The sequence below is a fragment of the Solanum dulcamara genome, chromosome 6 (assembly GCF_947179165.1).
Source record: "Solanum dulcamara chromosome 6, daSolDulc1.2, whole genome shotgun sequence".
Taxonomy (NCBI): Eukaryota; Viridiplantae; Streptophyta; class Magnoliopsida; order Solanales; family Solanaceae; genus Solanum; species Solanum dulcamara.
Window position 1 is genome coordinate 31,464,862 of NC_077242.1, and position 14,363 is coordinate 31,479,224.

Consider the following 14,363-nt stretch of genomic DNA (forward strand, 5'->3'; position numbering starts at 1 on the left):
ATATAGCCCTATCTACTATAATTGGCTAATTAGAAATTAGTATAGGTGGTGGCTGAACCTTAGGAGCTACTATTGTAGGCTGACCATGCGATACTGGCATACTTGGGGCTAGAGTCGCAACAAGAGATGGGGCTTGCTTCATACCCCCTAGCACTATCAAATATTGGGTAATGGTCGTCTGTAGCTTAAGAGCCATAGCTGTTGTTGATGGTGGTTGGGGTGCTCCCAGCCCCATTGGTTGAGGATGATATGGAGCTACCTGAGACTTCATCATTGGCTCTGAAGTCCTCTCTGTATTACAGGCTGGTGCTGTATCCCTCGTGCAACCTTGAGGTCGGCCTTTAACCCTAGCTGGGGCTTTATTTATGGGCTCAGGTGCATCAACCCTGGCTGTAGTACCACATATTCAATCCATTTTATAAAAGAGTGGAACAAGTGAGATTTCATAAAACCAATAAGAGACATAAAGAATGAAAGCGATAAAAAAGAGGAAATCTTCCTATGACATCCTGTATCCTCCCGAGGATAAGTTACAGACATCTCCAAACCAATCAGGAGGACTCTACTAGATGTTAGTTATGTATAAGTGAGATGGGTGAACCTGAGGCTCTGATACTAACTTGTCACAACCCAATTTCTTGAGTCATGATGGCTCCTACTATAACCCACCAGTAGAAAATCAATACAAGTATTAGGATTAAGGGTAGGCACTAAACCAAAATTAAGCAATAACAGAAAATACAAAAACAAAAATAGAAGCGAACAAAAAATATATATACTAATAGGACTTTTCCCACAACTAGAAAGTCACAAATTCAGAGCTACTACAATATAGATTCAAGTCACAAAACTGGACCACAAAATAATGACTTGTCTCAAAAAGCAAAAGACTAGTCAATTACATACATATAGGATCTCAGAAATTGGAAAGTCAAAAAATGGAGTTTAAAAAGGATCTCAGAAAAAATTGTGGCTTTTTGGCCATTCATGAGTTCCTTAACATGCTGTAGAAAGGACCAAGAGCCATGGAAGGGAAACATGGTAGTGTACTGGGAATGGAGGAAAAAGGAGGAAAATTCACGGAGGACTCCATAAATCGTGGCAAGCTCCACGAACCAGGAATTCAACCGTAGACTCCCCATCCTTGGATTTGAACCAAGACGTTTTTATGAGTGAGCCTTACAGCTCATAGAATGGTTGACGGTCCATAGATAGGTCCCATGGAAATGATCAAGAACCCAAAATATCTAAGGCGAGTCTATGATGGGGTCTACGACCCGTAGAACCCAACCCTCAGAACCATGCATGGGCCTTTTTAAAGAGGCTCTCCAAGACCCATGGAGTCTTTTATGAGACGAGAAGGAGCCACTTCATGGGTTTCCCCCTTTAGTCGACACTTCAAACTCAGGTTTCCCCCTTTATTTGACGAGCCACTTCATGGGTTGGGGAGGGTTTAATAGTCCATGAAAAGGGTCATTTAATGGCCCATTCAGTTATTTTTCAAGGGGTGTTTTGGTCCTTTCTCATTATTTTAATATTGTATTTATATGGTTTTGGGGGTTGATTCCCAGTCTATTAACTACTCCAAAACCCTTCTAAATCCATCATTCACTCTTATTTACCCTAAACACAAATTATCTCTCTAGAATTCTTCTCACAAGTTCATCTTCTTCCTTAAGAAAGGGTTCCAAGGATTTCCAAGTTTAAATTTCCTAATTTAAAGAAAATTTACGGATTTAATTGACCAAGGTAAGTAAGAATTCATCTATGGATCCTTTCCATCCAAGAAATCCCAAGGTTTTCTCAATTCTCTTATTCCATGAATTTCTCCTAAATTGTAATTTTGATCAATTTGGATTGGATCACTTTAATTATGATTTTATTGAACTTCAATGAACTATTCATGCACGATTTCAATTCAATTACATATTCCCAATGAATTTTACAAGGACCCATGCTTTATGCTATTAATTTCAAGTATGATTTATGAATTTATGATCATGAAACCTATGAATTCTCATATATGATTTATGAAATCTATGTATTATGATTAAAAGTATATTTTCAAGTATAAAACCATTAATTTTGAAAGGTTTTCTCATAATATCTAAGTTATGATGACTTGGATGCTTAGAAAGGTAAGTATCCACAGGTTCAAGTTATGATTATGGTTTTCAAGGAGCTATTATTATGATGTATTTTCATGATATTGGATTGGTTGATTTACCTTTATTAATAACTATGTTTTATGTATTCCGGTGGAATTAACTAAGCACCAAGCGAACTTTGTGGTAGAGACCCATAAGGGAACCCTTATAGCAACCCTTAGTTCCAAAACTACATGCCACCATAGGTTTGCCTTAATATCTTAGCTAAAGGATCCACATATATCTTATGTTTATGTTTATAATACATATTCTACCTTGACAAGTAGTCTCTCTCTTCTCGGTGTGGTAGTTACATCGGATTCCATATTATAAATTTTATGGTGTTACATATCAGTGAAGGTTAATATACCACATATCTATATGATATGTGTATAAGCTTATGATTATGTTTTATGATGCATTGACCACATGCTTATGATTTTTAAATGTTTTCAAGTTTTTATTTTTTCAAGATATCGGTAATGCATCACATGTTCATATTGACTATGTTCGATTGTTATTGTTCATATATAATTCTCACATACTTAGTGCATTTCATGTACTAATACATACCTTTTACCTATATTATATTATAATTTAGGGTCTGATGATCATCACACACCTCTTACTCGTGGCTATAGTTTGAATATTATTTCTATTATTGGTGAGTCCTCATATTTTTGGGATGTGACATTCATGCTTTCTCTATATTTCCTATGATTTTATTCCATATGTTGGTGAGATAGGAGCTTATACTATGCCCTATCTAGACTAATAGAGGCATGTTAGATTGTCATGGATTCTATGTTGTCATGTTCTTTTGGAGTTGATTTCTACCTTATCGAGTTATTCATGTTGAGATTTTTATTTAACGTTTATGATTTGATATTATTATCTTACTTACCTTATATATGATCATATTGTATATGCTAAGAGGCTTGGTTAGAGTCCTTTGGGATTCTAATCATCGTGTCATGCCTAGAGCTTAGGTTGGCTCATGATAAATTAGGTATCCGAGCACAAGGTTTAAGGTGTCCTAAGGAGTCTAACATGCCACATTAAGTAGCATCTTGTTCATGTGTGTGAAGAGCATCATATCTATGAATAGGAGGCTATGAGAAGTTTAGGAAACATTACCTCTTATATCATTCTTATATCGTGCAATAGAGTTGATTTCTAAGGCTTTTCCCTCTAACGCTTTCTCTTTGCGGTTATAGAAATATGCCCCCACAAAGAATTCCCATGATAAGAAATATTGAAGAGGAGAAAAAACTCCAAATGACCCATTTAAATGATCAAGTCTCTCATGTGGAGTTTCAAGCCGCATTTCAAGTACTTGCACAAGTCGTAGCTACTCAACAAAGTTGTAGCTCTCGTGAACCTAAAAATGGGTTTGCCATCTAGTCAAGTTTATGACTTCACCCGCATGATCCCTCCCATGTTTCATGGTTCTAAGGTGGATGAATATCTATAAGAATTTGTTGAGATTATTGGCAAGATTGTTGAGATTATAGGCATTAGTACGGTTAAGAAGGCAAACTTGGTGGATTATCAACATAAGGGATTTGCACAAGTATGGGTTGGCCAATGGAGAAGTAAAAGGGCTATAAGTATGGGTCCCAGTTTATTGGGAAGAGTTCAAGGGTGCTCTCCATGACTGTTTCTTTCTTTTGGAGTTGAGGAAATCTAAGGTAGAAGAATTCATCAACTTGCGATAAGGTAATATGAGTGTGAGGGAGTATGCTCTCAAGTTCACTAAGTTGTCAAAATATGCTACATTCATGGTTAGCGATCCAAGAGGTCGTATAAAAAATTCATTTTGGATTTGTCAGACTTGATAGTCAAAGAATGTAGAACCGCCATGGTGATCAAGGAGATGGACATCTAAAGGCTTATGACACATGTTGAAAAAATAAAAGAGGAGAAGTTGAAGGAGAGGTCTAAAAGGGAGTCCATGAGAGCTCGAACTAATAGTGGTAAATATTCACATGGAAAGTCTGGTGATAGTAGTCGTTCGCAATTTCGCCAAAAGTTCTCCAGCCAAATTTCATCTAACACTCCTTCTTTGAATTTCAATAAAGATAGGGTGTCTCACCATAAGCTTCAAGGAGAAGATCCAAGTGTTCAACCCATTCCCCCTATGCAAGAAGTTTGGGAAGAAGCATCTAGGAGAATGTTTGGCGGGATCAGGTGCTTGATTTGGTTGTTGTAAGATAGGTCACCAAGTGAAGGATTGTCCTTCGAGTTCTATTAGAGGTGGACGTGGTCGACCCCTACGAGCCGATTGACTCATCATGGTATACTTTGGGTGGAGGTTAGCACCAGAATAGGTTTTATGCGTTGCAGAATTATTAGAAGTTAGAGGATTTGCCTTTGTTGAAAGTCTTTGAGTTTGATATTTATGCATTGTTAGATCTGGTGCTACTTTATCATTTGTTACTCCTTATCTTGCTATTTTCACGACCCAAGCCTAGGGCCTAGACGTGACATGGAGAATGAGGAACCCGAAAGTATCTCAAACAAGCCTCATAACATTCTTTTAGCCTTTCATAGGTAATGACAATAAATAAACAAGCAGAAATCATAATAATAAATCTTCAACTTACATATGTCCCACAATACCTCTAACTTTTAGATTTAACGGGGCAATGACAAATCCCTAGCTCACCCTCAATCATAATAGAAAAAAATGTCATAGTAAGTGTCTAAGGATCTCAATATATCATAAGCTAGAAAGATAAAGGAGTATTGTTCACGAAATATGGGAACTCACCAAAAGTAGTCTTTAGATAAAATCTTAACTAGCCACGTGGAGAAAAATGAGGAGGAGAACCGATCCCTACATGGTGATATCATGTAGGCAAAAGAGTATGCGTTAGTACTTTGAATGTACTAAGTATGTAAGCATGCATGAATATTGAGTAAACATTAAAACATTAATGTAATATCAAATACAATGCAATGCATGCATAGTCAATCATATAGATATCCTTTAAAATATTCATTTTGTGGAAAAATGACCATAACCGATATTTAAGTCCATACAAGCTATTATATGGAATCCAACATAACCCCCTACGTTGGAAGGAGAGAATACTTACCGGGTAGAACTACGTCAACTTTATTCATTTCTTTAACTTTCACTTTAAGGGCTTTCATGGATCCATTAGCCTAAGCCTACAAGGGCTCCTATGTTGAAAAATAGTTAATGAAATAAGGGGTTACTACTAGAATTTCCTTACCGAATCTCACCTCAATGCCTCATTCGGTGTTAAGTCAATTCCAGTGAATAGTTTAATACTTCAAAATAGTCATAGTATATAGCTTGAGAATTCAAAACATCACATTCGGTGGAATAACTCATTAATACCTTTAGTGATTCAAATATGAAAGAATTGTCCTTATAGCATAAAGAATCCATCATTCATACCATTTCATCAATCTTTTATTTTATAAGACTCACTTTTGATCATAGACATTGCTTTTAGAAATATTTATTTGGAGTCAAAGCTTTTAGGTCAAACTTCATTGAAAATATAATAAAACTAGGTTGGTTTAAATTACTTCAACTTCCAAACATGTATGTAAATGAAATTATGCATAAATAATTTGAAATTCATTAATTAAAATTCATGCTTTAAATAACCCACCATGAATTTTAAGAATATTTAAAGAGCTAAATAGGGAAAAATACTTGAAAACCATCATTTCATAAATATGAAATCCTTTTGCATCAAAATATACCAATAATCATTAGTTTAACCATGATTAATGCTATTAAGTAGAAATAAGAATTACCCATAAGAAAATCTTTTTGAAATCAAGAGATTTAGTTGAAAGAGCTTTAGACTCCGTGGGTGGAAGAACCCATGAATAAACACCCACATACATTAGAGTAAAGCTTAAAGAAAATAAATATAATTTATCATATAATCAAAATAATTTAGGCATGAGAGTGAAAGGAATACTCCCATTCAAGCCTTACATATCTGAAATCCGAAGAGTTACTCAGAATCAAAGAACTTAATAAACACTCTTGAATCCTAGCATTTTCTCCTCGTTGGAGCATTTTGTGTACTATCCGTAGTATATGAATCACCAGAATAATATTTCTATACTACTAAGAACTAAAACTATATTTTGAGAATGAGTAAAGGAGTGTATAGAGAGAAGAGTTGCTTGAGAAAGCTTGATGAACAAAATGATAAAATAAGAAGGGTATTTATAGGTGTGAAGAAGAGACCTAGCAATAATTAAAATAATTATAACAAAAAATATGAAAATTTAATGGAAGATTGTGATTTCATGGGTGATGTCAAATGGATCTAGATCTTTCCATGGTTGATGAGATGAACCTTCTTTTAACAAAATACCCTTTTTTCGGAACTGCGTTTAAAAAAGATAACTTCCTCATTAGGATTTGGTGCCTACATATGAATTGTTTCTCTAGAAGTATACTTTCATTTTATTGAACAATCAACTAATTTGGAGCATTCTATAGTGAGATATGATATTTTTTCTACAAATACTCCATTTCATCACAACACCATATCTTGCAATAATTAATTTATTCGACCTACTTAACCTCTGAAACATAAAATATGGTCTCACAAAAATTGTAGGTAATGATGTTCAAATTATTCAAATATTTGAACCACCTAATTTGTACCAACCTATTAAAAGTTATGTCTAAAATATTGAAACTGTATTATTTTCATCGAGAATTGGAACATCATATACAACGTTTTTAGGGGGTGTTACAACTATGAAATTTTTTGTTAGTCCCGAGATATTATTAGTACCTTTTTCAGTCTATACTCTTACTGTAGATTTTGTTATGGCTAAAAGAGTCTATAGAAATCGTCCGGTCTTAGTTTTCATAAAATCACCTCAGTTGATCTGGTAAAACTTTATATGACCGATTTTGATGTTATTCCTTGGATGAATTGGCTTCATGCATGTTATGCTTCTATATGTTGTAGAACCAGTGTGGTTGAGTTTCAATTTCTTAATGAGTTAGTCCTAGAATGGGAATGTAGTACTTTTGTATTTAAAGGTCAATTTCCAAAGATCCTACTCTCGAATTAGTTTCGGTTGTTAATGCATTTTTTGAAGTATTTTCCAATGATCTTTGAAGTATCCTTTCTGAAAGAGAGATACATTTTAGTATTGATCTTCTCTTTGATACCCGACCTATATCTATTCCTCCTAATCGGATGGCCCCAATGGAACTTAAGGATTTAAAAAATCAGTTAAAAGACATTTTGGATAAGAGTTTCATTAGACTGAGTATCTCTCCATGGGGTGCTCCGGTTCTCTTTGTTAGAAAAAAGGATGGTTCTCTTCGCATATGTATTGACTACCTGTAATTGGACAAGGTCACGATTAAGAATAAGTATCTTATTCCAAGGATAAATGACTTGTTCGATGAACTTCAAGGTGTAAGTTACTTTTCTAAGATTGATCTTCAATCGGGTTACCATCAACTTTGAGTAAGAGAGTGTGACATTCCAAAGACAGCTTTTAGAACTCGGTATGGTCACTTTGACTTCTTGGTTATGTCTTTTGGACTAACAAATCTTCCTGCAGCTTTTATGGATTTTGATGAATGGGTGTTCAAGTAATATATGGATATGTTTATTATTGGATATATTTATGATATATTGATCTATTCTTGGAGTAAGGATGAGCATGGCAATCATTTGAGGATTGTCTTACAAATTCTCAAAGACCTTTTAAACAGAACATTATTAAAAAAGCAATTAATTGTTTGCTAAGTTTAAAAAGTGTGAGTTTTGGTTAAGTTAAGTTGTTTTACTTGGCCATATTATCTCTGGTGAAGGTATTAGAGTGGATCATAAGAAAACCAAAGCGATTAAGAATTGGTATAGAACTTTGTCTCCTTCTGATTTTTAAAGTTTCTTAGGCTTAGACGGTTATTATAGACGATTTGTGAAAGGATTATCCTCCATTGCATTGGCCTTGACTACTTCAACTTTAAATAAGGTGAAATTTTAATGGTCTGAGGCATGTGGGAAAAATTTCCAAGAGTTGAAAGATAGGCTTACTTATGCTCTAGTGTTGACTTTACCGGAAGGATCTGATGGGTTTGTTGTTTATTGTAATGCTTTAAGGGTTGGTCTTGGTTGTTTTTTGATACAAAATGGTAAAGTGATAGCCTATGGTTATATGAAACTCAAGGTGCATGAAAAGAACTATCTGACCCATGATTTGAAGTTAGCGGCGGCTGTGTTTGCTTTAAACATTTGGAAACACTATATTTTTGGTGTCCAGGATGATGTATTCAGCGACCAAAAGAGTTTGCAATAGGTGTTCAACCAAATGGACTTAAATCTTCGACAAATAAGATGGCTTGAGTTATTGAAGGATTATGATATGAGTGTGTTGTACCATCCAGGTAAGGTGAATGTGGTTGTCGGTGCTCTTAGTTGATTGTCTATGAATAGTGTTACCCATATTGAGGACAAAAAGAAGGAGTTAGTTCGTGCTATCCATAGACTAGCTCATTTAATTGATTAGAGGATGGTGGTATAGTTGTGCAAAATTGTTCCGAATCGTCTCTTGTGGTGGATGTTAAGGAAAATATTAAGATAACGATCCAACTTTGGTTGAGTTGAAGAAAGCGGTTGTCAAAAATCCATTGAGGCTTAGGGATGGAAAAGGGGAGGGTGCGGGGAGGGTTGAGCTCAACCCGCAAAATTTTTAAACCGCCCCGCCCAGCCCCATATAATAATTTTTTTCATTTTCAACCCGTCCCTGCCCCTTATAATTTTTTCTGTCCTTTTTTTTAATTTAGTTTAATATGAAAATAAAATTCATAATTTTTTTTTTCATTTTTCGCTAATTAACATTTCAACAATTATTTTTTAATCGCTAATTAACTTTAATTAACATTTGTCTAATTTAATTTTTTTTTAAAAAGAAAGAAGTCTAGCGAGCCTTCCTAGCCGGCTAGAGTGCAGCCTGCCTTCTTAAGACCATAACGTAAGTAAATCAGTGCTCCATACGGAGGAAATAAAAGCAGAATTTGTTCGATTAAAGTCAAAATTTAATATAAAAAGTTGAAATATTTAATTTTTCTAATTACAAAGATTTAATTTTCTTTGGGTTCCTATTTGATACCTTAAACTTGCATAAACCCACAACCCGCCACGCCCTGCATTAATTTTAATAATAATTATTTCAACCCGCCACACATCCGCCCTGCCCTACATAACTCTAAACCAGTCCCGCTCCGCCTAGCTCTAAGCCCGCTCCGTACCTGCCCCGTCCCACCCCATTGCCATCCCTGTTGAGGCTCTTATCCAAAGTGGAGATGGTGTACTTAGATATCAACTTCATTTGTATGTTCCTGATGTCGATGACTTGAGGGAAATAATATTTTCCAAAGCTCATCATTTGCGATATTCTATTCATTTGGATTCCACAAAATTATATCAAGATTTGAGAGAGGTGTATTGGTGGAATGGTATAAAGAAGGATATTGCGGAGTTTATGGTCAAGTGTCCTAATTGTCGACAAGTGAAGTTTGAGCATCAAATAATGGGAGGTTTAGCTCAAAACATTGAGATTCCTATTTAGAAGTGGGAAGACTTGAATATGGACTTTATTATGGGTTTTTCCCGTACCCGTAGGAAACATGATTCAATTTGGGTGATTGTTGACCAAATGACTAAGTTGGCAAGGACTATGCTAGAATTTATATTTGTGAGTTGGATAATCTTTGTAGTTTTCCATTATCTATCATTTCGGATCGAGTTAATCAATTTATATCTCTATTTTAGAGGTCTTTCCAAAAGGGTCAAGCAGAATACACTACTCAGACCTTGGAAGACATGTTGAGAGCTTGTGCCATTGACTTCAAAGGTAATTGAGATGATCACTTGCCATTGATCGAGTTTTCCTATAACAATAGCTATGATTCTAGCATCCAGATAACTCCATTTGAGTCCTAATATGGTAAGAGATATAGGTTTCCTATTGGTTAGTTTGATGTTGGTGAATTTTCCTTAATAGGACCCGAATTGGTGCATGAGGCTATTGAAAAGGTTTATCTCATTAGAGAAAGATTAAAGACTGCCCAAAGTAGACAAAAGACCCATTCATATGTGAGGAGAAGGGAACTTGAATTAAAGGTCAATGATTGGGTTTACCTTAAAATCTCACCCATGAAGGGTGTGATGTATTTTGGAAAGAAAGGGAATCTTAGTCCCCAATTTATAGGCCCATATAAGATTCTAACGCATTTTAGTAAGGTTACATATGAGTTGGATTTGCATTCGGAATTGGCATCGACGCATCCGGTGCTCCATGTGTCATTGTTGAAGAAGTGTGTGGGTGATTATAGCTTTATTGTGCCTTTGAACAATATTATTGTGAAGAGAGTTTATCCTATGAGGAGGTTTTGATTGATATTCTAGTCTGGCAAGTTAGAAGGTTGAGGAATAAGGAAGTAGCTTTCGTTAAGGTGTTATGGAGAAACTAAGAGGTTGAAGGTGATATATGGGAGGCTAAAGCCGATATGATTAAATGATATCCTCATCTCTTTTCTTCCATTCCAAGTTGAGGTATTACGTTCCTTCATGATTCACTCCTTCAAATTCATGCATTTTAGTCATTCTCACATTTTCATATGCATGCATGTTCATGAAATGAGTTTTAAAGTATGTTTTAGCTTGAGATTGAATATTCCTTGGTTTTATGCATTTTTATATGTTTTGCATTCATTTTGGGTTTGCATATCTCTTTGGCCACTCTATTCATGCTAGATTGAGTCTTATTCGAGCACGAATGTTTTCAAGAGAGAGATATTATAAAACTCAGAAGTTGGAAAGTCGGAAAATTTAGTTTAAAAGAGGATGTCAGAAAAATTGTAGCTTTTTTCCCCTTCATGAAGCCCTTCATGGACCATTGAAAGGACCACGGTCCGTGGAAGGACATCACTGTAGTGTACAGGGGATGGAGGAAAAAAGAGGGAAGATCACGGAGGGCTCCACTGATCGTGGAAAGCTTCACGGACCGTGGAACTAAACCATAGACTCCCCCTACTCAGATTTGAACCAATGCATTTTTATGAGAGAGCGTTACAACTCATGGAATGGTTGTCGGGCTGTAGATAGTTCCCGTAGAAATGATCTGAAACATGTAATTTCTAAGGTAATGTCTACGATAGGTTCTACGATCCATAGAACTTCTCATGGACCGTAGGATGGTCCGTGAAAACCCACCCTCAGAACCATGCATGGGACATTTTTCACGGGGCTCTCCATAACCCGTGGACCCTTTCATGAGCAGTGAGAGATCTGTGGAAGTCGACCCTTCAAGCCTAGTTTTTCCCCTTTAGTTGACGTGCCACTTTACTGCCGTGGAGGGTTTTTACGGTTCGTGAAGAGGATCCGTTCAATTATTTTTCAAAGGGTATTTTGGTCCTTTCCCATTATTTTAATATTGTATTTGGATGGTTTTTGGGGTTAATTTCTAGTCTATTAACTGCTCCAAAACTCTCTTAAGTCCCTCATTAACTCTTATTCACCCAAAACACAAATCATCTCTCTAGAATTCTTCTCTCAAGTTCATCTTCTTCCTCAAGCAAGGGTTCCAAGGATTTACAAGTTCAAGTCTCCTAATTCAAAGAACATTTAGGGATTTAACTTACCAAGGTATATGTAAATTCATCCATGGATCCTTTCCATCTATGGAATCCCAAGGTTTTCTCAATTCTCTTATTCCATTTCCATGAATTTCTCCTAAATTCTAGTTTTGATCAATTTGCATTGAGTCACTTCAATTATGATTTTATTGAACTTCAAAGAACTATTCATGCATGATTTAAATTTAATTACATGTTTCTAATGTATTTTATAAGGACCCACGCATTATGCTATCAATTTCAAGTAAGATTTATGAATTTATGATCATGAAGCCTATGAATTCTAAGATACAATTTATGAAATATATGTGTTATGATTCAAGTATAAAACCATGAATTGTGAAAGGTTTTCTTACAATATGAAAATTATGATGAGTTGGATGCTTAGAAAGGTAAGTATCCACAAGTTCAAGCTATAATCATGGTTTTCAAGGAGCTATTCTTATGATATATTCCCAAGATGTTGGATTGGTTGATTTATCTTTCCTAATGACTATGTTTTATGTATTTAGTTGGAATTAACTAAGCACTGAGCGAACTTTGTGGTGGAGATCCCTGAGGGAACCCTAGTAGCAACCCTTAGTTACAAAACTACATGCCACCATAGGTTTGCCTTTATGGCTTAGCTAGTGGATCCACATATACCTTATGTTTATGTTTATGAGACAAAGTCTACCTTGGCGAGTAGCCTCTTTGTTCTCGGTGGGGGAGTTACATTGGATTTCATGTTATAGCTCACATGGTCTTACATGTTGGTTAAGGGTAATATCCCACATATGTATATGTTATGTCCATAAGCTTATGATGATTTTTTATGATGCATTGACCACGTGATTATGATTTTCAAATGTTTTCAAGTTTAAGTCATATTTTCAAGATATTTGTTATGCTTCACATGTTCATATTGACTATGTCCGATTATCATTGTTTATGCATACGTCTCACATACTTAGTGCATTCCATGTTCTAATATGTACTTTTTGCCTACATTATATCATACTATACGGTCTGATGATCATCACGCACCTCCTACTTGTGGCTAGAGTTTGAGTATTATTTCTATTATTGGTGATTTCTCATATTTTCGGGACGTGACATAATAATTTCTCCATATTTCCTATGACTTTATTCCATATGTTGTCGAGCTAGGAGCTTGTCCTACGCCCCATCTAGACTAGTAGAGGCATGTTATATTGTTATGGAGCCTATGTTGTCATGTTCTTTCGGGGTTGATTTCTACCTTATCAAGTTATTTATGTTGATACTTTTATTTTGCATTTATGATTTGATCTTATTATCTTACCTTATGTATCCTCATTTAGGATATTCTAAGAGGCTTGGTTGAAGTATTTCGGGATTTTAATCACCGTATCACACCTAGTGCCTAGCTATGGTCATGAAGATACAAATAGCGACAGATAAATCCAAAATTCCATGTGCTCACCCTCGCCTCTAAAGTAGACTACAATTGGAATTAATCAGTGCTGATAACTGGTGCTCAGACCTATATCACAGAAATAAATACAGAGTGTAGTATGACTACCAAAAGTACAGGTACCCAACAGGCATCATAGCCTGACTGAGCTTGAAAAGTAGGAATAACACAGATAAGATGTAAAGGAGGGATTTCTAAGTAGTGATGCACACGAGTGTAAGAAGAACCGAACTAAAGTATCTACAACCTAACTACACCTAACTGGCCCACATAACCCAGAAGGTACACTTGTGATCAAGTTTGAATTAAAAAACCCGAGCATACCCTTAAAAGACCAACGAGTAAATGGAATAGCTAAAACTACTAGGAATATGTGAATGTGAGTTTGGATCCAGAAAAGCGTAGCCCAGACCTTGAACCGCAGATAGCCTTCAAGTAACTAATTAATTCTGACTATCCAAGGAGCATAGAGCTTGGACTGCGAACCACGGATAAATCTTGTAGTAGTCCATAACTACCTCTAAATAACAAATAGTAGTATCCAAGCTAAAAAGTCTAGAGCTCGGACCTCGAACCACATATGTATCTCAAATGGATAGTATAACTTAGCAAAGTGTATCAACTCCATAGAGGAAAAAAAATCAACATGACCAGACCTTGAATTTGTGATGATAGTGGATACTAAGTGATATCATGTCAACCCATCATCGTATAACCATCGTGGAATGACTTCCATCCTCATATAATCACCCAAGCACTTCAAGTTCAAAATGTTCCCACTCTCAAATTGCCAAGCGAAGTCCTTAATCCCAAATTATCAACATATGGGACATAAGAAGAGGGAGAAGGGGTAAAAGGTCTTCGAAGCTGAGGCAACGCCTAATATAAGGCTCAAACTACTAGCCCAAGTCTACTATACCAGTCTATAATGAGTTAAGTTATCTGAAGCAACGTTGGAGTAAGAACAAGGCTGAAAGGGTCCATATATCACTAGTATAAGCCTAGACTAAGGCCAGATATACTAGACATCTGTCACGACCCAAGCTACGCCCTAGGTGTGACATGACGAGTAGAATCTCAAACGATCCCAACCACAAATCTTAGCATAACA